Source organism: Suncus etruscus, chromosome 2 (genome assembly GCF_024139225.1).
Source record: "Suncus etruscus isolate mSunEtr1 chromosome 2, mSunEtr1.pri.cur, whole genome shotgun sequence".
Lineage (NCBI taxonomy): Eukaryota > Metazoa > Chordata > Mammalia > Eulipotyphla > Soricidae > Suncus > Suncus etruscus.
Genome location: NC_064849.1, coordinates 13,092,314 through 13,116,024, shown reverse-complemented (window position 1 = coordinate 13,116,024; position 23,711 = coordinate 13,092,314). Strand labels below are relative to the sequence as shown.

Genomic DNA, 23,711 nt, shown 5'->3' with positions numbered 1-23,711 from the left:
CGCCCAACCGTCCCCTCTTCTGCCCCCGGCCTCCAGGCCATCCTGTGGTGGCAGCCCAGGCGGCCAGACAAGGTGGGTGTCGGGGAGGTCTTTCCTGGATGGGATCTCAAGCTTCCCCCGCCCTTCCCCCTGCACTAGGGTGGGAAGGGCACAGGGTGGAGGGCTGATAGATCCTGGCTTCCGGCTCTCTATCCATCCTTTCTTGATCTGGAGGCTAGTTCTAGTCGGCATTGGGTTTGGGGAGACCCCATGTGGAAGGTCTTCTCCCTAACTTGGGTACGCTGGGAGCTTTGATAGGCCCCCAGCCGTCCCCTCTTCTGCCCCAGGCCTCCAGGCCTTCCCTGGGTTCCAGCCCAGGCGGCCAGAAATGGTGGGTCCTAACTTGGGGTGTGCTGAGATTTGCTCAGTTGCACTGTTTGTCACTGTCAATTTCTGACCAGACTACATGTGGAAAACACTGCAGGTATTAAGAGTATTCCCTATCCTTATGTTATGTTTTGCATATCCAGAATGTCCATTTTGTATTCTGCCCTTTCCCACATCCCTTTCAAAGCTCATTTTTACTCCTTAACTCTCTCACCTCCCCAAACATCACTAACCCGAATTACTCTTTTTAACTTCAGTATTGCATAATCCTAATCACAGATCAAAGCCGTGCATTGTGTGTAACAACCCCCAACTATTTCAAAAGACATAAAATGGACACGTATTTCTTTTGAATATTTTATGTTTTTTTCTCTGACAGCTATAAGTCTTACTAAATATTCTTTTATACAGTGAAGATTCTAACCACTTTTTATCTTCTCTTTGTGAGCTGTTCAATAAGGAATTTTGGTGAAAGAGTTCCCCAGTTTAATGCTGTTGATTGAACCATGTCATGGGGATTGTTGGACTTGTTCTTATGGCCCCCATATGCGCCAATAATGCCATGTGGCATTGTTCCTTTTTTGCATAGGCACATTAAAATGGGAAAATACTATACATACAAATAAGATCTTATCTAATAGAGATAGGAACACACAAATCTTGTAGTGCAAAGGGACCTTACACCCTGAACATTGACATAACGACCTGGCACAGATCTCAGAAGAATGGGCATTTTCCATTCACCCCTGAACCAGGGAAGCCATCCACGAAACATCCAAGTTTGTCTATAACATCACCTGGAAGCAATCCTCTACCACGGAAGACCCTACCACTGCTCAGACATCGACCTGCTCAAAAGAGACTTCCCTTAACACTGAGAAGACTTAACAATAACAATGACCTGCTTACAGAACAGGGTTCTCTGCATTGCCCTTTAATTGTGAGGTGAAACTAGAGGACGCTCCACATCCTGACTTCAATGTAGAATATGCAGATTCCAGGATCTTTAATACAGAAACATGATACCAACAACAGAGACAATGGACAATGTCTTGGATTGGACGATCTAGCTTGCCTGGAGCCTAGAATTGGTCTTATGCCAGGAAACTTCAGGGGTAGGATCTCTTTGTATTTAGGCCAAGATTATTCCTTTCCATGCCCCTCATATTTTGGTGGGCCTATGCAAACAACAATTGCCACTCTAACACCATTTTTACTGTGCTCCTTTGACTCTAATCCTTAAAAAAAAAACCCACTTAAACTTTTGAAGTTAACTTAAACTAATATGCATGTACATGGAAATGTAAAAAACTACTATGCCTCTAATGTCTAAGGAGTTACATAACTCCTTAGTTTTATGGCTTTAGATTGCCTTGTCTGCTGCTAAGAAATATTATAATGTATTACAATCTGGGGACTTGAGGGACAAAGTAATTGTACATGGATTCTGTTTTATTTATCTTAATGTTCTTTGGCTGAAAGTTCAAAGTTAAGATATCAGCAAGGGGACTTCTTATGAGAATTATGTTACAGGTGATTGTCCTTCCACTGTAACTTTACCTTGTCCTCTTTCTTTGCATCTTTGTTCTCATAATTAAAAATAAAAAATTATAAAAAGGCATATACATTTAAAAATTAATATTATGAGTAGGTTGTGCTAATGCATCCTAAATTTACATAAATAAGCAAAATTGTACAAATGTTAATTTAGTAAGAATGAATAGATTAAGAAATATTTAGGGGCTGGAGCAGTGGCTCGAGGGTAGGACACTTGCCTTGCACGCAGCTAACCTAGTATAGACAACAGTTTGAGCCCCTGGAGTCCCATATGGTTTCCTGAGCCAGGAGCGATTTCTGAGCACACAGCTAAGAGTAACCCCCAAGAGTCATCGGGTGTGACCCAAAAAAACAAATAAACAAAAAAGAAATGCTCAGTATGGGGCCAGAGTGATTGCACATGCCAACACATGTTAGACCCCAGTTCAATTTCTGGCAACCCATATGATCCCCTGAGCCTACCAGGAATGATTTCTGAGCAAAGGGCCAGGAGTATAACCCCTGAGTGCCACTGGGTGTGACCCAAAAAAAAAAAAAAGAAAAAAAAGAAAAATTAGTGGGACCAAAATGATAGTAAAATGGGTAGGGTGTTGGCTACCTTGAATGTGATTGACCCAGGTTTGATTTCTGACACCCCATATGGACTCCAAACCCTGTCAGGAATGATTTACTGAGCACAGACCAAGAGTACGTCTTTAGCACTGAGTATAGAAATATAACAAGAGTAATTCTGACCTTAGTACGAGGGAGGAGGAAAGGATAGTAGAAAAAATGGAGGGAGGGAGGAAAGGAGAGGAAGGAAGGGAAGGAAGGGAAGGAAGGGAAGAAAGGAGAGACGGAGGGAGGGAGAGCATAGAGATGGAAAGAGGGAGGGAGGAAAAATAGGGGAAATTCTGAATATTTAAGTATAAAAAGTTCTATTTAAGTATAAATATGCTTTATCCAAGAAAGAGAATATTGACTTTATATTAGAAAATATTATAAATACTACTCAAGTGTCTTCATTAATAAGTAAAATATTTCCATTTAAAAAAAATCTACAGAGGGGCCAGAGTGATAGCACAGTGGTAGGGCATTTGCTTCGCAATGACCCTAGGACGAACCTTGGTTCGATCCCTGGTGTCCCAAGCCAGGAGCGATTTCTGAGCATATAGCCAGGAGTAACCCCTCAGCATCACTGGATGTCCTCCCCCACAAAAAAAAATTTTTATGGATAGATAAAACATCCTATCAGAAATACAATGGTCAAAATAAATAAAATTTTAATTTGTTATTGAAAATACTATATAAAATCCTTTAGCAATCTAGTAATCTCTTAATCTAGTAGAATGTAACTGTAAGCACAATGAGTAAATGTCATACTAAATGACAAGTGCTGGGAATTTGTATTCTCTTTCAAAGAGAATAATGCTTCTTGCAAAACTGGTTCCAAGGCTATGAAATCCCTAAACTATTACCTGCCTATGAACCTCTGATCATTCCTTCAGATCTGAATGATATAGTCAGGCTTCATAGAGCATTCTTTATGTTCTATACTATATCCCTCCATTATTTTCTGGCTCACAGAGCCTCATTCGATAGATCTGTTATCAATCTTAGGAGCTTTCCTTTGTATGTAGTTCCCTTTTATATCTTGCTGCTTTCACTATACTATCTGTTTTTAGTTTTTGTTATTCTGAGCACAATGTGTCTCAGATATTTTTAGCTGAGTCTCTTTACGCTGAAACTCTTTTGGACACTTGTATTTGATTGCCTGTATTCATCAGCTTTGATAAATTCTTCTATAAGTTTTCTTTAATTAGGGATTTTGAACCAGATTTTCTGCTACTCACAAAGTCCAATGATACATTTCCCTCTTTCATTTATTCCATTGTTCTTTGATGTGCTGTTGCATTTTTCATTTGCAGACTTTATTTTTTTCCCAACCCCTACTTTATTTGCTTTTTGTGTGTTTTTGTTTTAGGGAGATAATATCTGGCAATGCACAAGGGTAATTTTACTCCTGCCTTTTCACTCAGGGATCATTCTTTCAGAGCTGAGGGGGCCATTTGTGGTGCTGGAGATAGAACCTGGGTTGACTGCATAAAGGCAAGTGCCCTACCTGCTGTACTACACTATCAGCTGCTGTTATTATGTTGCTCAGACCTCCTACTGAGTTGTTGTTGTTTTAGAAACTCACTTATTTTCCATCAACCTGATTTCCATTCCTATTTCAGTCTAAAATAAACAGCTTAAGACCATTCAGTGGTGGTTCCTACCCATTCAGTGACCTGAGCAGTGGGAGCTGCAGACCAGTCTTCTGTGGCAGGTTGCGGGCTCCAATCTTCGATAGGGAACTGCTGAATAGGCCCAGGGAGCACTTGCACCCCATCAGGCCAGTCTGCAATCTCAGGCTGAGTCGTAGTAAATTCAGAAGCTGGAGCAATCTATTCACCTTGAAATTCCTCCTTGGCCACAGCCTTCTTAGCAGCAGCCTGCTGTTCTTTTCAGTCTCCTCAGGATCTCTGTAGAAGTAGAGATCTGGCATGACCTCCCATGGGTGTTCAGGGGAGATGGTTCCTCGAATTTGCAGAACTTCCCTGGGATAGCATCCACCACATGAGACCCATCAAGTGGGCTCCCTTGCTGTTGCAAGGGATGGCAATGTCCATGCAGCACAGAGGAGAGTCTGTGTTACACAGAGCAATTGTAGGCGAATTAACCTAAGAAGCCTCTGTGAGGGGCAGGTGGTTGGCCTTGGCATCAATAACCACCAGAAGTCTCTGCTCCTGGAAAGCTGCCTGGACTTGGTTAGTGAAAGTTCTAGGTGTGAAGTGGCCAGCGATCAGAGTGGCTTCAATGGCAGCAGCAAACTTCAGCACAGCTCTCTGGCCAGTATTCTTGGATGAGATTAAAACTGACATCAGCTGGGTTTTCAGTGGCAACAATGGCACGAGCTACCAGCAGAAGCTTCTCCCAGGTTCTCTTCAAATTTATTAGATGCCATCACTTTTCCTTTTGAAAATGTATGGTTCCATCTGGAAGTCCAGATGGAACTAAGTCCAGATGGAACTAAGTGGGTGCCTGCAGCAAGGAATTTGAGGACATCCTCCTCCTTTGTTTGCAGGACATCAAGGACTCCAGATATTGTGAAATTCCCCCCTTAAGTTACTCAGGAAATCGAGAACAAAGTGGTATAGATCTCTTGCTGGGTAGCGCCGAAAGGCCTTCTACTGAGTTTTTATACCATCTACCATTTCTTTATTTCTGTCAGTTTTGCTTGCAGTTGACTTATTTCAGCTCTCATACTTTCTTGTGCTATGATAACAGTCTGTGCCATCATTTATTTGAACTCATCCAACATCAACACCAACCAAGCCAAAGAACTCTTTTTAGAAGATGAAAGAAAATGTACAAATGGAATGAAGGAGCTAAAGAACACACTAGCAAACAATAGAAAAGAACCACATGGGGAAGAATCACATACACAAACTTGAAGACAAATTAAAAGTCAACATTGGTAAGAAAGTCAAAAAAAGAGAGAAAAGAGGATGGAAGAAAATGTAAGTTACTTCATGAACAAGAGAAGAGGAATAATATCTGAACTATAGGAATACCAGAGAAAAAAAGAGAAAGGGAAAGAAACAAGTAGTAGGAGAGATAATAGCAGAGAACTTCTCATTAGGGCAGCTGCCCTAATTTAAGAGGCCAAAAGAATATTAAAAAAATAGACTCCAACAGACCACCACCAAGACATATGGTAATCAAAACAAAGATAGACTTCTTAGTATAGTAAGGGAGAATAAAAACCTAAAATATAAAGAAAAGAACAAAGAATCACATCCAATATCCCACATGAAATGGTTGAGGAAAAAAAAGGAATTGAATGACGAATTCAAGTTTACTGAATAAAAGATGTTTTCAAGCTAGAGTCCACCATCCAGCAAATCTCTCATTTATTTATTTATTTATTTATTTTAAATCTCTCATTTATATGGGAGAGAGGGGTAAAATGATTTTCAGGCAAAAAAAGAACTGGTGATATTCATGATCTCAAAAATTGACTGTTACTGAACTACTGAAAAACCTCTTATAAACTATATAACCAATCCTACACAGTACAATGACATGACAGCCCTTTTTTGTCAATAGTTTCCTTAAATGTCAATGGAATAAACTCTCCCATCAATAAGTACAAAGCAAAGAGTTGTAGTAGGAAACAAAACCCATCCTTTTACTGCTCATAGAAAACATATCTAAAATCTCAGGAGAGAAACAGGCTAAGATAAAGGATGGAAAACAATTAAACAAACCACTGGAAATAAAAAATTGCTGGGACAGCTATACTTATATAAACCCAAATTTAATTCAACTTCAAGGAAGATATTAGAGACAAGAATGAACGCTATCAGGGGAAAAATAAAGCAAAAAGTACCAACTCTAACCAACATATACTCACCAAATGTTGTATCAAAAATTTGTAAAACATTTCTCACAAACCTAGATAAACACATGTATGGAAACGTGATAGTAGTGGGAGATTTTAACATGACACACTCACCACTGGATAGATCCAGTAGGCAGGATATTAACAAGGACATAAGAACCCTAAATGAGAAACTAAAATAACTGGGACTAATGGATATATTCAGGATCTTACAATCTCAAAATACTTAATACACATTCTTCTCTAGTGCACAGGAACATTCTCTAGGATAGATGATATTTTGGGCCATAAGCCTAATTTATAAAAAAAAATCATAAACATAAGAAATATAACAAGTACCTTCAAGACCACAATACTACAAAGATAGATATAAATGATAAAAAGAAGATGGGAAGAAACTTTAACACCTGGAGACTGAACTACATGTTGCTTAATAACATCTGGATCAAATAGGAAATCAGGGGGCCGGAGAGATAGCATGGAGGTAAGGTGTTTGCCTTTAATGCAGAAGGATATCGGTTCGAATCCCGGCTTTCCATATGGTCCCCCATGCCTGCCATCAGCAATTTCTGAGCATGGAACCAGGAGTAACCCCTGAGCACTGCCAGGTGTGACCCAAAAACCACACACAAAAAAAAGAAGAAGAAGAAGAAGAAATCAGGAAGAAATAACTAGATTCCTTGATACTAATGATAATGAAGAAATAAGTTACCAAAATCTATGAGGTACAGTGAAAACAGTAATTAGAGGGAAAGACATAGTGATACAGAAAAGAAGAAAAAAGAAAAAGATAAAATCAACAACCTAAAGATACACCTTAATTATCTTAAATAAACAACAATATCTTAAATAACATGCACAAGTAAAAGAATAAAAGAAAAAAACACACCAAAAATCAATGATATAAGAACCAAGAAAACAACACAAAGAATCAATAAAACCAGGAGCCAACTTTCTGAAAGAATAAACAACATAGACAAACCATTGGCAAGACTCACAGGAAAAAAGGAGAAAGCAATCAAATAAATCAAATCAGAAATGAAAGAGAAGAAATTACAATGGAATCCCCAGACATTCAAGACATCATGAAAGCTTACTATGACCTACTTTTTTTCTGTTAAGCTAAAAATCCTAGAAGAAATGTTCAAATTTCTGGAACAATCTAATCTACTAAAATTTAATGAGGAAGAAGTAGATGCCTATACATGTTAGTCACAAGCCAGGAAATTAAATCTTTAGTTAAAAAATCTCCCCAAGTATAAAAGTCAAGGTCAAATAGGCTTAGAGGTGAGTTTTATCAAACATTCAAAGAAGAATTATTGTCATTGATCCCTAAACTGTTTCAAAATATCAAAGAAAGGTGAATTTCCCCTAATATCTTCAATGAAGCTATCATTACGCTGCTCAGAAAAGCTGACTACCAAGAGAGAAAACTACAGACTAATATCCCGATAAACACTGATCCAAAAATTCTCAACAAAATCTTAGCAAAATGAATTAAATAGCACATCCGAAGAAGTATACATCGTGATCAAGTGGATTTCATCATGCAGATGCAAGGATGGTTCAATATATGTAAATCAATAACATCATACACCACATAAGTAAAAGACAAGATAAAAGTCATACCATTATATCAATCAATGCAGAAAAACCAACACACATTCGTAATTAAAACCTTCAGCAATATAGGGGTCAAAGGAACTTTACTTAATATAGTAACACCTATCTTTAAAAAACCCATAGCAATATCATTCTTGTGTTTGTTTGTTTTTGGGTCACACCCGGCAGCGCTCAGGGGTTACTCCTGGCTCTATGCTCAGAAATCGCTCCTGGCAGGCTCAGGGGACCATATGGGATGCCAGGATTCAAACCACCGACCTTCTGCATGCAAGGCAAATGCATTACCTCCATGCTATCTCTCTGGCCCCCACAATATCATTCTTAATGGTGAAAAACTGAAAGCATTGAGACATTGGTGATGGGAATGTTGCACTGGTGAATGGTCTTTTTTAATATATATATGTATATATACATATATATATATAATGCTAAACAATAAAATAAAAAAACAGCCTTCCCTTGTCTATGAGCGTGTGCCAGCTGAGGCTGGGTGTGTCTGGGTGTAGCCATGTACCTCTTGGCTCCTTCCTCAAGTGCCTGATGAGACCTGTTTTCTTCAGAGGTCAGCCCTTTTAGCCCTCTTTCATGACTTAAACAACATTCTTGGTGGACACTGTGAAACACCTGATCAGATGGGCTTCAAAAATAGAGAAATATGAAGCAAAAAAAAAATCTCCCTGTACTATGGGAGATTAGGACATGGGAATGCAGTGTTTGAATGGGGGATGACTAGATCACCCTTGGTGCCAGAATATAGGAAGGACAGAGAAGGAAAGAAAACAAGGAGGAGGAAGAGATAGTTGGGAAGAAATGGGAAGCAGAGCTCAAAGGGGTCCAAGTACATCATTGGTGTAAAGAAGTATATAGAGGTGAAGGATTACAAATGACAGAGTCAACAACACTGAAAACATAAGATCCAAACTTCATCATCCAAACTTAAAAAAGTGTCTATCCGGGTGGGCAGATGGAGATGAGGGGATGGGGGTTAATGAAAAGGAAACTGAGAATCTTGGTGCGGGGAAGAAGATACCCTGGTGGTAGTACTAATAATAAAACATAGTATGTGTAAAACTCAACTCTGAGTAACTTTGTAAATCATGGTGCTTTGATAGAATAAAAATTAAAAAGAAATCATTGCCCCTATGGGGATGGAATGATAGTTCAACAGGTAAGGCTCTTGCCTTGCACATGACTAGGTTTGATCCCTAGTATCCATATTGGTAACTTGAACCCCACTAGGAGTAATTCATGAATGCAGAGCCAAGAGTAACCCCTAAGCATCACTAGGTGTGGCCCAAAAAAACAATCCCACAGAAAAATCATCCCTGAGCACAGAATTAGGAGTAATCCCTGCGCACTGCCAGATGTGTCCCCAAATAGTAAAAACATAAACAAATAAAATTAAAAGTCTCACTTAAAAATTCAGTCATACATCATAGCAGTTTGCAAGCATTTCCATAATCTACTTTTGTATTTCATTTTATTGAAACTATTGTGATCTACAAAGTTCTTCATAGTTGCATTTCAGATATACAGTGAGTCAGGGCCATTCCCACCACCAGTGATGACCTCCCTCCACCAATGAACCCAGAGTGCATCCTACACCATCACCCTTTGTCCCCTGGCCTGCCAATATAACAGGGCCATTTAAGTTTAGATTTTTTAAGTTTAGGTTTCTTGATTCTATTGTCATTTACTTTGGCTTGATTATTTAGTTTTGTCCTTATTTTTTTTTCTCTACCAATGCACCTGAGACCACTTGGCCCCTGGCCCTCAGCCTTTCTTTTTCCATTCTTCTTAGTTTTATAGAAAAATACAGAAATGTGTGTAACAACAAAGTAATCTGGTTCCAAGGTTCTGTGAAAAAGGTAGAGCCCCTATTTAAGGAAAAGAATAGAAAACAAAAGAAAAAGGAGTGTGTATGATAGCTTTTCGTTTTGTTTGTTTCATAGGTGCAGCAAAATATGAGGAAAATAGAAAGGAAAAACCTAATATCCCGATAAAGGAAAAACCTTTGGCCTAAAAACAGGGAAACCCTACCCATGAAACATTCTGCCATAAGACCAACTGCAGCATGCAAGCATACCAAATTGTCCAACCACAAAGTCTTTCTTTGTGGTCCCATTAAAAGTTTTTCTAAATTGTGGTTGTCACAGTCAGATTTCTGTAGAGATCTTGGTTTTTGCACAGATCCTATGTCAAAATCAGGGTGCCTGGATTGTTTCAAATGAAAGATCTAGTTTGATTCTTATGATTTTTCCTTTATACTTAAGGATTTTCTTCTCCCTTACTGCTTTAAAGAGTTCACCCCTCTTTGTTTTTGCCATTTGGATTACTAAATGTCTTGATGTTGTTTTGTTAGTGTCTATTTTGTTTGACACTTTTTTTGCCTAATATCTCCCTATTCAATATCTGCTATTATATCTCAGTTTAAACTTTTATTTATTGACAAATCAATACACTTTGTTCCATAGATACTTATCCAGGGGACATTCTCACCAATAGAGAATGAGGGTTCCCTTCTCACCGCATCTCCACCAGCACTCCAATCCTTTTCATATAAACTATTCTCATTGGTGTGAGGGGATAGTGCTTCTTTACTTCTTTCATCTCTCTTCTGTGCTTTTCTGGGGATATTAATTTCTCTGCCTTCAAATCCAAGTGCTGCCCACCTCCTTCTGGAAAGTTATGCATCTGTTCACTGACAGCAGAGGTGTGTGTATATGGGTGCAGGAGCCCCAACTCAAGGACCCCTTTTCCTTTTTATATAATTCCCACTTGAGGACCATGGTGGGGCAGGCCTGCTCACAGGCATGGGGTCTAGTGAGGAGAGATAAGAGGTCCGTTTAACACCATCACACTGTACTAGGGTGTGAATGAAGTTCACAATGTACTTTTTATTTATTTATTAATTTTTCAAGGGAGATGTTGAGCCACTCCCAGAAGTGCTCAAGGGCTACTCCTGGTTCTGAGCTCAAAGGTCATGCCTGGTATTCAGAGACTATATGTGGTAATGGGAATTGAACTGGGATCATGGCAAGCATCTTAACCCTGTACTATCTATCTGGCCCTCTAAATGTTCTTTTTAAGAGAGTCTCACAAATGCACATAGGAGAAAATTGTCCTCTGTTCCCTCAATACTATGGTCCTTTTTGTAAAGAAAGTGAGGAGGAATAGTGGCATGGTCATTTCCCACATGAAGGAGAAAGCAGGGACATCTCTATCCTTTTAAGTTGTGTGTGCTAGGGCAGGCTATGGTGCACCATGCTTTTTGCACCCTCACATACTAGACAATCCCCATTAGTTCAGTAGAATCAGAGTGAGAAAATCCTGGTCCCAGAAAGTCACCCCTTTCTTATTTCCTGTCTCTGACACAGTGAAGTCATTAAAGAAAATAGTAAAGTCTAACCAGTCACTGTATTTGCTCTAATGGGCAGGGACTGTGAGAGTAAGTAAGTCAGTGGCATTCCATTTGGGGCCAGAGAAATGGCACAACAGGTAGGGTGCTTGCCTTGAATATGGCTGACCTGTGTTCCATTTCCTGCACCAAATATGGTCCCCTGAGCAAGTAAGCATTCAGAGACAAGAGTAAACCCTAACTACTGCATGTTATGTCCTAATCAAAATAAATGACATCCCAAAGTATCATCATTCCTATTTGTGCCAACTCACCTAATTTCTCTGCCATACTGAAAGTATTAGAACAAGTAGAGATCTCCAGATCTTGATGGAAATTCAAAAATTTTCTAGATTCAGGCAATACTAACATTAACCTCATTCCTAGAGAGGGTTTTTTGGGGAATCACAAACCATTCTAAACACAATAGGATTTGTGTTCTATCATCAAGGTCATCCCCACACCTTGGGCCCACCTGGAAGCAGAGATAATTGTCCTTTTGCCTCCAGCCTCCCTGCTTCCCTTCCCTGCTCTTGTCTTTGTAATTCTACCTAGCCACACTTCCATATTGGGGTTTCTGAAGGAAGAGCACTTTATCTTTCAGCCCTGGCTATGCTCCTAAAGCGCCTTGCAGGAGTGAGCTCAGGAAGCAGACTGTGTTGTACAAGTCTGGAGAGGTAACGGCTTAGAATGACTTCCCCTGTATAAGAAGAGAAGCCTTCTCCATGGGTTGATGGGTGGTGGTGACAGACTGTCCTCCAGATGAGTGTGACAAGGCAACTTTTTCTCCTAGTGTGACAAGCTTAAGAAGAAAAACAAATATTTAAAATTATTTTAAAAACATGTAAGTGAAAATATATTTAAGTTTCCATAAAAAGACACAAGACATAGAAGTACAAATTATAAATACCTGCTTCGTTAGAGAGAATGTGTTTAGAAAGTAAGAAAATAGTAGGTTAGTATACAGAACTCTCTATGAAAAGATAAAAAAAATAGGAACAATATAGAAACTGGGTTAAAGAGGTGAAAAGAGATTTCACACACAATGAAGTGTGCCCTGAAGTGCACGAAAGGATAATTAATATTATTAGAGAAATGTCAAATAAAATTACAGTGAAATATACTCACAGGATGACCAAAACCAAGCTGCTAGCAATATAGAAAATCCTGTCATCTGTTGGTGGAGAGGAGAGCAATGTTCTGCATCACTGTAAGATACATATATAGCACCCAGAGATTCCAGTCTACTTACTGCAAGAAAAAACCTTCCATCTACAGAGGGAGAACTGTGAGCCATGCACCTAGTTCATATGATCGAGCCCAACATTCAAATATGAACTAGAACAGCAGCAAAATATCAAGAGTGCTTGCAGGTACTCTGAGCAAACATAATTTTATAAAACTCTTCGAAGTGTACTGAATTACATTAGCAAAATCTATCGTTTTCTGCAAATTTCAGTAAACATAGTTTGAAAGCTTTACCCCCAAATTGTTTGATTCAGGAAATGTAATCAAGTTTATTTACTGCATACCAAGAAGTGCAAAAACAATATAAGCAAACAAAAGACCCAGAAATGGGAGAATGAGTTATGTGATTTTCTAATAGAGAGATACTTAGTTCATAGAGAGAAGTAAACATACCAGAATTTCTCCTACAATTATGTATAAAGAACAGAGTTAAGACTGAGTGAGAAAAAAAAACTATAGAGTGATGCCATAGATGTAAAAGATAAAATAGAGGACCAGAACAATAGTACAGCAGTAGGGTGTTCGCCTTGCATGCAGCTGATCCAAGACAGACCCTGTTGGATTCCTGGCATCCCATATAGTCCCCTGAGCCTGCCAGAATTGATTTTTTAGCACAGAGCCAGGAGTAACCCCTGAGCGCCACTGGGTGTGGCCTCCTCCCCCCCAAAAAAAGATAAAATAGATGTAAAATATAAAAACTGAAAGTCACAAGTATACTAGTAGATAGTGGTCTATATGAAGTAAGTATGAAGGATCTATGAAGGAGCTAGTTATCAGTACTGAATTTAGGTAAATAGCTACTTTGGGGACTTAGGGAAAGGTATATGGTAGAAATGATTTTCAGATCCCATATATGAGTAAAGTCATTGTATTTACCATTCTCAGCCTTGAGAAAATTTTCTTCTTTTTTTTTTTTTGTTTTGTTTTTGGGTCACACTCGGCAATGCTCAGGGGTTACTCCTGGCTCTCTGCTCAGAAATCACTCCTGGCAGGCGCAAGAGGGACCATATGGGATGCCAGGATTCGAACCCCCATTGGTGCTGCGTCAGCCGTTTGCAATGCAAAAGCCCTACAGCTGCGCTATTTCTCCTCCTTTTTTATGACTGACCAGTAGTGTATTGAGCACTTATGCCACATTTTATTCTGCTGATAAGGAAAAGCTATTGATGAGCACTTAGGTTTCCATATCACAAAAATGCAGCCATAAGCTTATAAAAGCATATATTATTCTAAATAATTAAAAATTTTTGGGCGTCATACTCGGCAGCACTCAGGGCTTACTCCTGGTTCTACACTCAGAAATCGCTCCTGGCAGTCTCAGGAGACCATATGGGATATCCGTATTCAAACCCCTGTCCTGCATGCAAGGCAAACGCCCTACCTCCATGCTATCTTTCTGGCCTCTGATCTTTAAATTTTTTTATTAAGACCATTGTGAAAGGTGTTTCACAGTTGTATCAGGCATCTGGTGACAATGAGTTAGGGTCATTCTCATCACCAGTGCTGACCTCCCTCCACTATAGTTCCCCACACGTGTCCTATACCTCCACCCTTAGCCCCCTGGACTACTAGTGTAGCATTTTGTGTTTAGCTTGTTATAGTTTGGGTCTCTTGATTTTATTGTCGTCAACTTTGGCTTGGGTACTAAATGATGTTTTGGGAACAAATACTCAAAAGCGAATTAGCTGAATCAGATGGCATATCTAGTCTTAATTTTTTTCTTTCCTAGAGGGCATAGCCCTTTGCATTTCTACCAATAATGTACAATGATTACCTCCTCTCTACATCTTCTTCAACACTTATTTTTTTTAACTTTTTGATAGCATTTCTAAAAGGAGTGTGAAGATGACATACTGCACAGCGCATTTCTCTAATAATCGAACATTTTTATGTGCCTGCTCAACTGTACATCTTTTGTAGATAAATAACTATTTTGATCCTCTGTGAATTTTTGGGTTTTTTGTTTGTTTTGTTTTGTTTGGAGGCCACACCTGGCAGTGCTCAGGGCTCTGCATTCGAATCATCCTGGCAGTAATCAGGTGAACTTATAGGGTCCTAGGGATAGAACTCAGGTCAGCCACATGAAAGGCAAGCACCCTACGTGCTGTGCTATGGTTCTGCCCCCTCTGCCAAAAAAAATTAGTATCCTTGTTATTTCTTTATCCTGCCTGGCATTCCTACCCCACACTCCATAATTTTGCTCATGAAGTACCCATGGTACACCTTTATCACATCTTTCTAGATGCAGTTTCAGACATCCTGGTAACTTCTGGAAAGTTTTGTTATAGTATCTTTTTGGAGGCAGAAACTTTATGCAAAGTTTATGATAGAGAATATAAGTAACTGACCCCTTAGTCTCTGTAGTAGTGATGGATCAGGACAGGAGGAAAACATAGACAAACTGGGCTACAAAAATGCAGCCTACAATTTGTCTACAATACAAAATTCCAGTGATATAACATCAGTGAATTTCTTCCTCCCTTTGGAAAGGATTTTTACATTTTGAATTCTGAATTTTGAATTATTTTGTCTCTATTTCTTTCCCTCAAAAATTTGCTTCCTAGGGGCCCAAGAATAGCACAGCAGATAGAGAGTTTGCCAGGGTTTGATGCCCGGTATCCTATATGGTCCCCAGAGCCTGCCAGGAGTAATTTCTGAGCACAGAACCAGGGGTAACCCCTCAGCGCAACCAGGTGTAGCCCCAAACAAAAATGAATGAGTTTCTGAAAGAGAGAGAGAGAGAGAGAGAGAGAGAGAGAGAGAGAGAGAGAGAGAGAGAGAAATGTCTGCCACAAAAGCAAACAGGATATAGGACAGGAAGAGGGAAACTGGGTAGCAGGACATTAATTGAAAGTTGTTTTACATTGTATGACTGAAACGCAATCATAAACAATTTTGTAACTGTGTATCTCATAGTGAATCAATTAAATAATTTATTTATAAAAAAGAAAAAAATTTCAATCTTAGTATCAAATGAAGAAAATACTCAGAGATAAGTGTAACAAAGGAGTAAATGCAAGATGTCAAACCTGACAATTGCAAATCATTTAAATAAAAACAAAAATAAATGGAAATAAATAGGTGGAAAAGCATGCTGTTTTCCTTAATTGGAATATTTAATATGTGTGCGCTTAAGATGGTAATACTGCATCCAAATGATCTACAGATAATATAAGCATCTAATCTACAGGTACCAAACAGACCCCCCTCAAGATATTAACTAACTTTTCTCATTGCAGATATTGATAAGTTGATCCTAAAATTCATATTGAAATCAGGGACCCAGAGTATTTAAATTAATCTTGAAAGAGAATAAACAATATGAAAATTTTCCATTTTCTGGTTCTAAATCCTACTAAAAACAATGGGAATTAAGACAGCGTAGATTGGTATAGGAAAACACAAAAAATTGAAATTGAATTGAGGCCAAAATAACCCCCTAAATTTGGGATCAGTTTTGGCAAAAAAAAAAAGGGGGGGGGGAATAATTCAAAAGAGCAATAAATGGTGCAAGGTCATTTAGATATTCACATGCAAAAGAATAAAGTTGGAGTCCTTCCTCTTATCTATACAAAGCCAAATCTAAATAAATCATAGATATAACTTCAGAAGTTGAAACTAGAAAAAAATTAGAAAAGATCAGCAATTTTCTTGAGTTGAGTAAATGAACAGTCAGGTAAAGCAATGGTTTCTCTCTCTTTTGTTTTTTAATGAAACCAATGTGATTTACAAAGTTCTTTATTGTTGAGTTTCAGACACACAATATTTCAGGATCAATCCCACCACCAATATTTACCTCCCTGCACCAATATTTACATCCCATGCAAACACTCCATATCCCCCAGCCTGAACGCATAAAAGACCCGTTTAAATTTTTTGTTGTTAAAATTTATCATTTAAAAACATTATTTTATTATTGTTGACTCTGGTTTGGATATTTATGTCCTTTCTTATCACCACCAAAGCACCTGAGACTTCTTGGCCCCTGGACCTCATCCTTTCATATTTGTGTTTCTCCTCCTCCACTCAATAGCTTTCCTTCTCCTCCCTATATTCTGGGGCAGAGTGTTCTTGGCAACTACCATTTAAACCAGGGGTGGCGAACACGCGGAGCCTCAAGCGGCTCCCGGCCAAAATGAATGCGGCTCTTTGCCTCTTATCATTATTTTATATACTGTGGCTCTTTGCCACTTTTGGATTTTGTTCTGCTGCTTCTGAGGCGGGACCTCTGAGGAGAGATCTCCGAGCGCGCAGTCCCGCCCCCAGGCTGCGTCCTCCCGTCTCCCATCCCTCGGAAACAACTGCATGGGCCAGCGAGCGGGGGACCCGTGTGTCACATGTTGGGTCACATCTGGCCGTTAGTTCTTAGTGTGGAGGACGCAGCAGACCCTCACCATCACTGCAGGAATTTTACCCTCACTCAAAATGGCAAAATGCAATGTGTGTTTAATATATTATTGTTAAAATTAGATGCTTTTGTGTGTTTGTCTGTTTTGGCAGGTCATTGCGTGGTATGGCTCTCTGACTCTCACAGTTTAAAATTTTGGCTCTTTGTGTCGAACTTGTTCACCACCCCTGATTTAAACTATTGCATTTCTTCATGCAGTTATTCTAAATACCACATATAGAGATATCATTCTGTAATTCGCATTCTTCTGGCTTACTTCATTTAACATAGTACCTTCCATGTTGCAGCAAATTGTATGATTGCAAATTGTATGATTGCATCATGCCTTACAGCCATGTATATTTCATTGTATATACGTACCACATCTTCATGATCCACATCTGTTGTTGGACATCTAGGTCAATTCCAACTCTTAGCTATTGTACAGAGTGCTGTGGTGAATTATCAATTTGCATACATCCTTTGGATTAGTGTTTTTATTTTATGTCTTGGGTATAGATGATCAAAAGTGAGATTTCTGGGTGATATGGCAAAGACTGATTCTTGGTTTACTGAAAACCTTCCATACTGTTTTCTGTAGGGGTTAGATCAGGCGGCATTCCCACCAGCAGTGGATGAGAGTTCCTTTTTCACCACATTCCTGCCCATACAGATTGTTTCCAGTATTTTTAATATGTGCCATCCTCCCAGGTGTAAGATGATATCTCATTGTTGTCTTGATTTGGATTTTCCTAATGATAAGTGATGACGAGAGCAGTTTTTTTTATGTGCCTGTTACGCCATGATGTTGATACTCCTCAGAGAAGTGTCATCTCCTCTCCCCAGTTTTTGATTGGTGTTTTAGGTTTTGTGGAGTAATATTGATCTGAGCTAACTTTATATATCCTATATTTCAACCCTCTACTCTGATATGATTGAGTACAAATATTCTTCACACTCAGTTGTCTTTTTAATTTTAACCTGATTTCTTTGCGACACAGAAACTTTTAGTCTGATGTAGTCCCATTTATTCTCAGATTGATTCTATAGGACTGGCCTTTGGGCCTCCTATCATTAAAGATTCCTTTTGAGGCTCTAAGTCTTAGAGTAGTTCTTGACTATGTTTTCCTCAAAGAATTTATGGATTTCAGCTTCTAATCTCATTGGTCTTTGATCCAAGCCAATGGTTTCTTACAAACGACTCTAAAAACATAATGATAAAAATTGGTAAATTGTACACTATCAAAATAAAAATTTCTTTGTGATACAGGTGGGGACAAAAACAGTACCTATGGTTTCAGTTCCCTTGAAGGAGGAAGAATCAAGTGTTGGAGCTGTTTTTTCTCTTAGTTCTACTCAAATTGGAGGATGAACATTAGTAACCCTTACACGTATTATTAAAAGAATAAAGCTGCCCTAGAACATAAACATAGAAGGCACTCAACACAAAAATTAGCAAGTTATTCTTTTTTTCCCCCATTTGGTGACTTTTTTATATAATATTTATTTTAATTCATATCAGTGCTCACTATATCATTGACAATATTTTTAGGTACATATTAACATAAAATCAGGGGAATTCCCATCACCGAATTGTCCTTCCCTCTACCTCCATTCCCGTCCTGCCTCCCATAACTTCTTTGTCCCTCACCCCGGGGCTGCTAGCCTGAGTAGTCCCCTCTGGTGCACTAGCATACTACTTAGTGGTCTACACCTGTTTTTGGTCTTGGTACCTCCCTTATTTCCCCCCACCCCTAATTGGGAGGCGCGGGACTAGATAGCTTCAAGTATGTGGTATAGTTTTGAAGAAAAGAAAGTAATAAACTGGGGTAAAAATCAAAACAAACGTCGAAAAACGGGCGGAGTCCTTCTAGAGGCTCTCATCCTCAGTTTGAGAGAGGAAGGGGAAAAAGAAGGTGCAACACCACAACAGTACAAAAAAGAAGTGTCAAATAAAATATCCAGTGAGCATTCCAACAATAAAGATAAGCACCACATAAAAGCCATGGTCTTGAGATGAAAAAACATGGTAGAGCGCATAAAGGAAGAAGAGAAAAGAAGAAAAAAAAATAATAAATAAATAAAAATGGAGACAACAGCTTCAATATCCACACCAAAACAAAGAAATAGACAAAAACTAGATAAATAAATATATATATAAATTATAATAAAATAAAAAATGTTTTGTGCTTTTTGCCTTTTTTTTCCCCTCTTGCACAAGCACAGTAAATTTTGGGGTCATTCGAAAAGAATTCCCTTGCCCTAAGAGATACAAGGTTTCTCCACCCTTGAAATATATTGTCATGGGATTAATTATTAGACTCCTTTCAGGTTCATTTACTCTCCCCTTGGTGCTTTTGTGGTGTATGGAAGACTTCTGCTCCATCCTGGGTGATAAAGTCAGACCTCTGTATCTAGAGATCTCGGTATGTGAGCAACAGTTATTCTTATATAAGAATTTTTAATTAAAATGCAGTCCCTAAATCTTTTTGTTTTATTTCTTTTATTAAATCACAGTGAGTTACAAAGTTACTCATAATTAACTGAGCTTCAGATGTACAATGTTCCAACACCTAATCCTTAACCACTGTCCACTCCCTTCACCAATACCCCCATATTTCCTTCCATACCACATTACTGCCTCTGTGGCAGACACTTTCCCCCTCCACCATTGATTGTCCTTGAGTTCCCTTCCATAACTTATCTTCTCAGACCTGCATCCTACTAGCAAGCTTTTTACTAAGACCAGTTCCCCAGGTCTTTTGTTTCTATTGCCTTTGGGAATTTGATCATCTTTATGAAGTTTTTTTTTAATATCTCACACATGAGAGGGATCACTTAAAGTTTTTTTGTTTCCCTTTGACTAACTTCATTCAACATAATATTCTCCAGATTTATTCATGTGGAAGCAAATTTCATGACTTCATCTTTTCTTATTGCCAAGTAATATTCCATTGTGTATAGGTATTCTGGATCTGTTCTTAGACACTTAAGTTGTTTTCAAATTTTTTTATTGTGAGTAATGTTAACATAAGAGTATAGATGTCTTCTCTGCATTGTGCTTTGGGTTTTGTGGGTATAGTCCTAGAAGGAGAATCACTGGATTATATAGAAATTCAATTTCTAGTTTTCTGAGTGTTCATCTTGTTTTCCATAAAGGCTGGACCAGTTGACATATAAATTGATTTAAAAATACCCTAATTTTCACATACTGCTTTTAGTACTTTGAAACTACTCTTTTATACTATTAATTACTGTTAATAAATATTTTTAATTTCATTGATCATTTCAAGGAAACGTTTTTTGATTTCACTCAAATTTTTCATTCTTATTCTCCATTTTGCTTTTTATCAAACTAAGCTTCGTGTTTTCTTCCTGTTTCATTTTATTATTATTTTAGGGTATACAGTTAAGCTGTCAATTTGAGCTCTTTCTTCTTTGGGGGGCTCTCAAATGGAGCCTCCAGGGTTCATTACCAACCTGACCAGCAGTTCAATTAAGGGCAAAAAAATACAGCACTGCTTGGACCTTGACCACCAGGATCACACCAACTGTGTGCAGGCATTTTTATATTGTTTATAATACAGACATACATTTTCTTCTTAATGCTACTTTATTTGCATCCCATAAATTTGGGTAGGTTGACTTTCATTTTTTATTAGTCTCAAGGTGTTTTTATGTTGTTGTTTGTTTTGGTTTTTTGGGTCACATCCAGCAGCGCTCAGGGGTTATTCCTGGCTCTATGCTCAGAAATTGCTCCTGGCAGGCTTGGGGGAACATATGGGGGATTCGAACCACTGTCCTTCTGCATGCAAGGCAAATGCCCCACCTCCATACTATCTCTCTGGCCCCTCAAGGTGTCTTCTAATAAAGTTTCCTACTCTTAACTCAGTCATGTTAATTCTGTGATGAATCCATTAAAGAAATTATTTTTACTAGTGTTTATTAGCTTTTTATTTTGATTTCTATAATTATTTTTTGTTTTATGATGTGTTTTTTGCATGTTATATTTTTTCATGAGGGTTATCAACATTTTAATGAAACTTATAATTCTTATAATATTAAATACCTGTAAGTCTGGTTATGAACCATTTTCATTTTATTCCTTTCAGTTAGATAACTTTTTAATTTGGGGGGAAGCACATACAACAGCACTCAGGGATTACTCCTAGCTTGGGGACCATACGGGATGCGGAGGATCAAACCCATGACCATCCTGGGTCAGCTGTGTGTGAGGCAAATGCCACTATGCTACCACTCTGGCCCCTCAGTTGGATAACTTTTTGTTAATAATCAAACATATATAGGATCATGAATAGTGAAATAAATAAATCTTTAGGGTAAGGATGCATGTTGATCTGTCTAAGAGATAAACTGTTTTGGTATGTATTATAGTTTTTCCTCTTTTCTTATCTTTGTAGTTTCCCTTTGTTTCTGTATTATTTAAGTGAGCTTTTGGCAAGTAGCTCTTTTAGTTATAATCCACTGTTATTACTGTGGTAATTGTACCAGTGTATGAAGCAAGGAGGTGATGTCCATTTACTTTTACAACTTCTAATTACATCTCAATCTTTGATGATCTTTATGCTTTGGAGGTAGAATTAGAGTTTAGAAGTCTTTGGCTTCCAGATTCCAGTGTATTTTCTTAAAATCCTGTGATGATTGACTTTACCCTTCTTTCCTTCTTTTTCTCCTTCCATTTTTCCTTCCCTTCCTTTCACCCTAACTTTCTTCCTTCCATACCTCCATTCTTTCCTTCCATTTTCCTTCCTTCTTTCCTCCCTCCCTTCATCTTTCCCTTCTTCCCTTCCATCCTTCCTCTTTCCTTCCTCCAACATTCTTCCTTCTTACCTCTCCCTCAATCCCTCAACTCCTTTCTTCCCCTTTCTCCTTTTTTATGTTCTGCTTCTTCTCTCCATTTCTTCCTTCCCTTTCCCCTTCTCTTTTTTTTGTTGTTGTTTTTTTGTTTTTTGTTTTTGGGCCACACCCTGTGACGCTCAGGGGTTACTTCTGGCTATGCGCTCAGAAGTTGCTCCTGGCTTCTTGGGGGACCATATGGGACGCCGGGGGATCGAACCGCGGTCCGTCCTAGGCTAGCGCAGGCAAGGCAGGCACCTTACCTCCAGCGCCACCGCCCGGCCCCTCCCCTTCTCTTTTTTATTGTGATTCCCCCCTTTACTCCCCCCATTTTATCTTTTTCTCTTCCTCCCTCCTTTATATAAAACTGGGAAGCCAGAAACATGGAAATTCCATGTAATGCCCTTATTTTAGCTGAGAAAAGATTTCAAATAGTCTCTAAGAAAGTCTCTTTCACTTGAGGTAGGTCTATTAGAAAGAATGATCTAGAGAGTTTCAAAATGACTGTTCTTCCTCTTCCAGGATAGGAACATGAAGGAATTGTTTTCTACCCTTACTGCTGTTCAAGAGAATAGAGATCCTACCTAGGTGGTGGCTCCTATGTCAAGGAAGTTCTATACAGTCTGAAATGTGCTTTACAGGAAAAATATTAATGTTCATAATGTTTATGCCATAGGCAGAGAAATGATCAAGGAACACATGAGTGTTTGGGATATACAGGAAAGAAAAGGCTCTGCACTTGGCATCAACTTGATTAGCTGTAAATGGAAATTAATTTGTGATAAAATAACAAAGGACAGAAGAAGGAAGAATACTTGCTTTTTATTGTTTTCTGTGTATTTTCATTTATGTTTCCTATATACTCATCCCCATCCATAAAAAAATTAATTCAAGTTAAATTAAGAAACAGTAAAGTAGGGACAGAGAGATATACCGCAAGTAAGGCACTTGCCTTGAATTTGGCTGACCTGGATTTTATCCTTGGTATTTCAGATGGTCTCTTGAGCCCTGTCAGGAATGATTTCTGAGCACAGAGCTAGGAGTAAGCTCTGAGCACTGCCAGATGTGGGAAAAAGAGAAAAGAGGAAGAAAGAAAGAAAGAAAGAAAGAAAGAAAGAAAGAAAGAAAGAAAGAAAGAAAGAAGAAGAAAGAAAAGAAAGAAAGAAAGAAAGAAAGAAAGAAGAAAGAAAGAAAGAAAGAAAGAAAGAAAGAAAGAAAGAAAGAAAGAAAGAAAGAAAGAAAGAAAGAAAGAAAGAAAGAAAGAAGGAAGGAAGGAAGGAAGGAAGAAAAGGAAGAAAGAAAAGAGAAAAAAGAGAAAAAGGAAGAGAAAGAGAGAAAGGAGGGGGGAAGATAAAGAAAGAAAAAAGAAGCAATAAGAGAGAGGACAAAAAAGAGAAAAAAAGAACAAACACGGTAAGACACAACCCCATGTAGCTCACATGTTCTTCCCTAGCCCTAGCTGGTGTATTTTAGTATAGCCTCCCTCCCCCACCCACCTCCCTCCACTTGTATGGACTATTACAGCACCGCTGCACTGGGGTCAAGTTGTTCCTCACTGTTAGAGCCACAAGAAGGTTCTAACCTGACTACCTCCCAGAATCTCCCAGTTCCCACGAAGCCTCAAAATTTGTTTATTTTTTTTGAAGCCTCAAAATTTGGAAGATTAGGAGGCATGTTGCATTGGGTCCAGAGTGAACCTCTGAACTCCACCTCCCTCTCAAGATCTATAAACTGGGGTTAACTGGACATACTTATTAAGATTTTTCTTTTTTTAGACAAACCTTCTATATCTTCAATAACCACATGGGTATAAGATTAGAAACAATCGCATTCTATAATTATCTCAACTG

At 38.5% G+C, this 23,711-nt stretch overlaps 1 pseudogene; it reads right to left on the bottom strand.

The window, feature by feature from the left end:
• Positions 1 to 4,154: 4,154 nt before the first annotated feature.
• LOC126001613 (40S ribosomal protein SA-like) lies at positions 4,155 to 10,666 on the bottom strand (annotated as a pseudogene).
• Between the last annotated feature and the right edge of the window lie 13,045 nt (positions 10,667 to 23,711).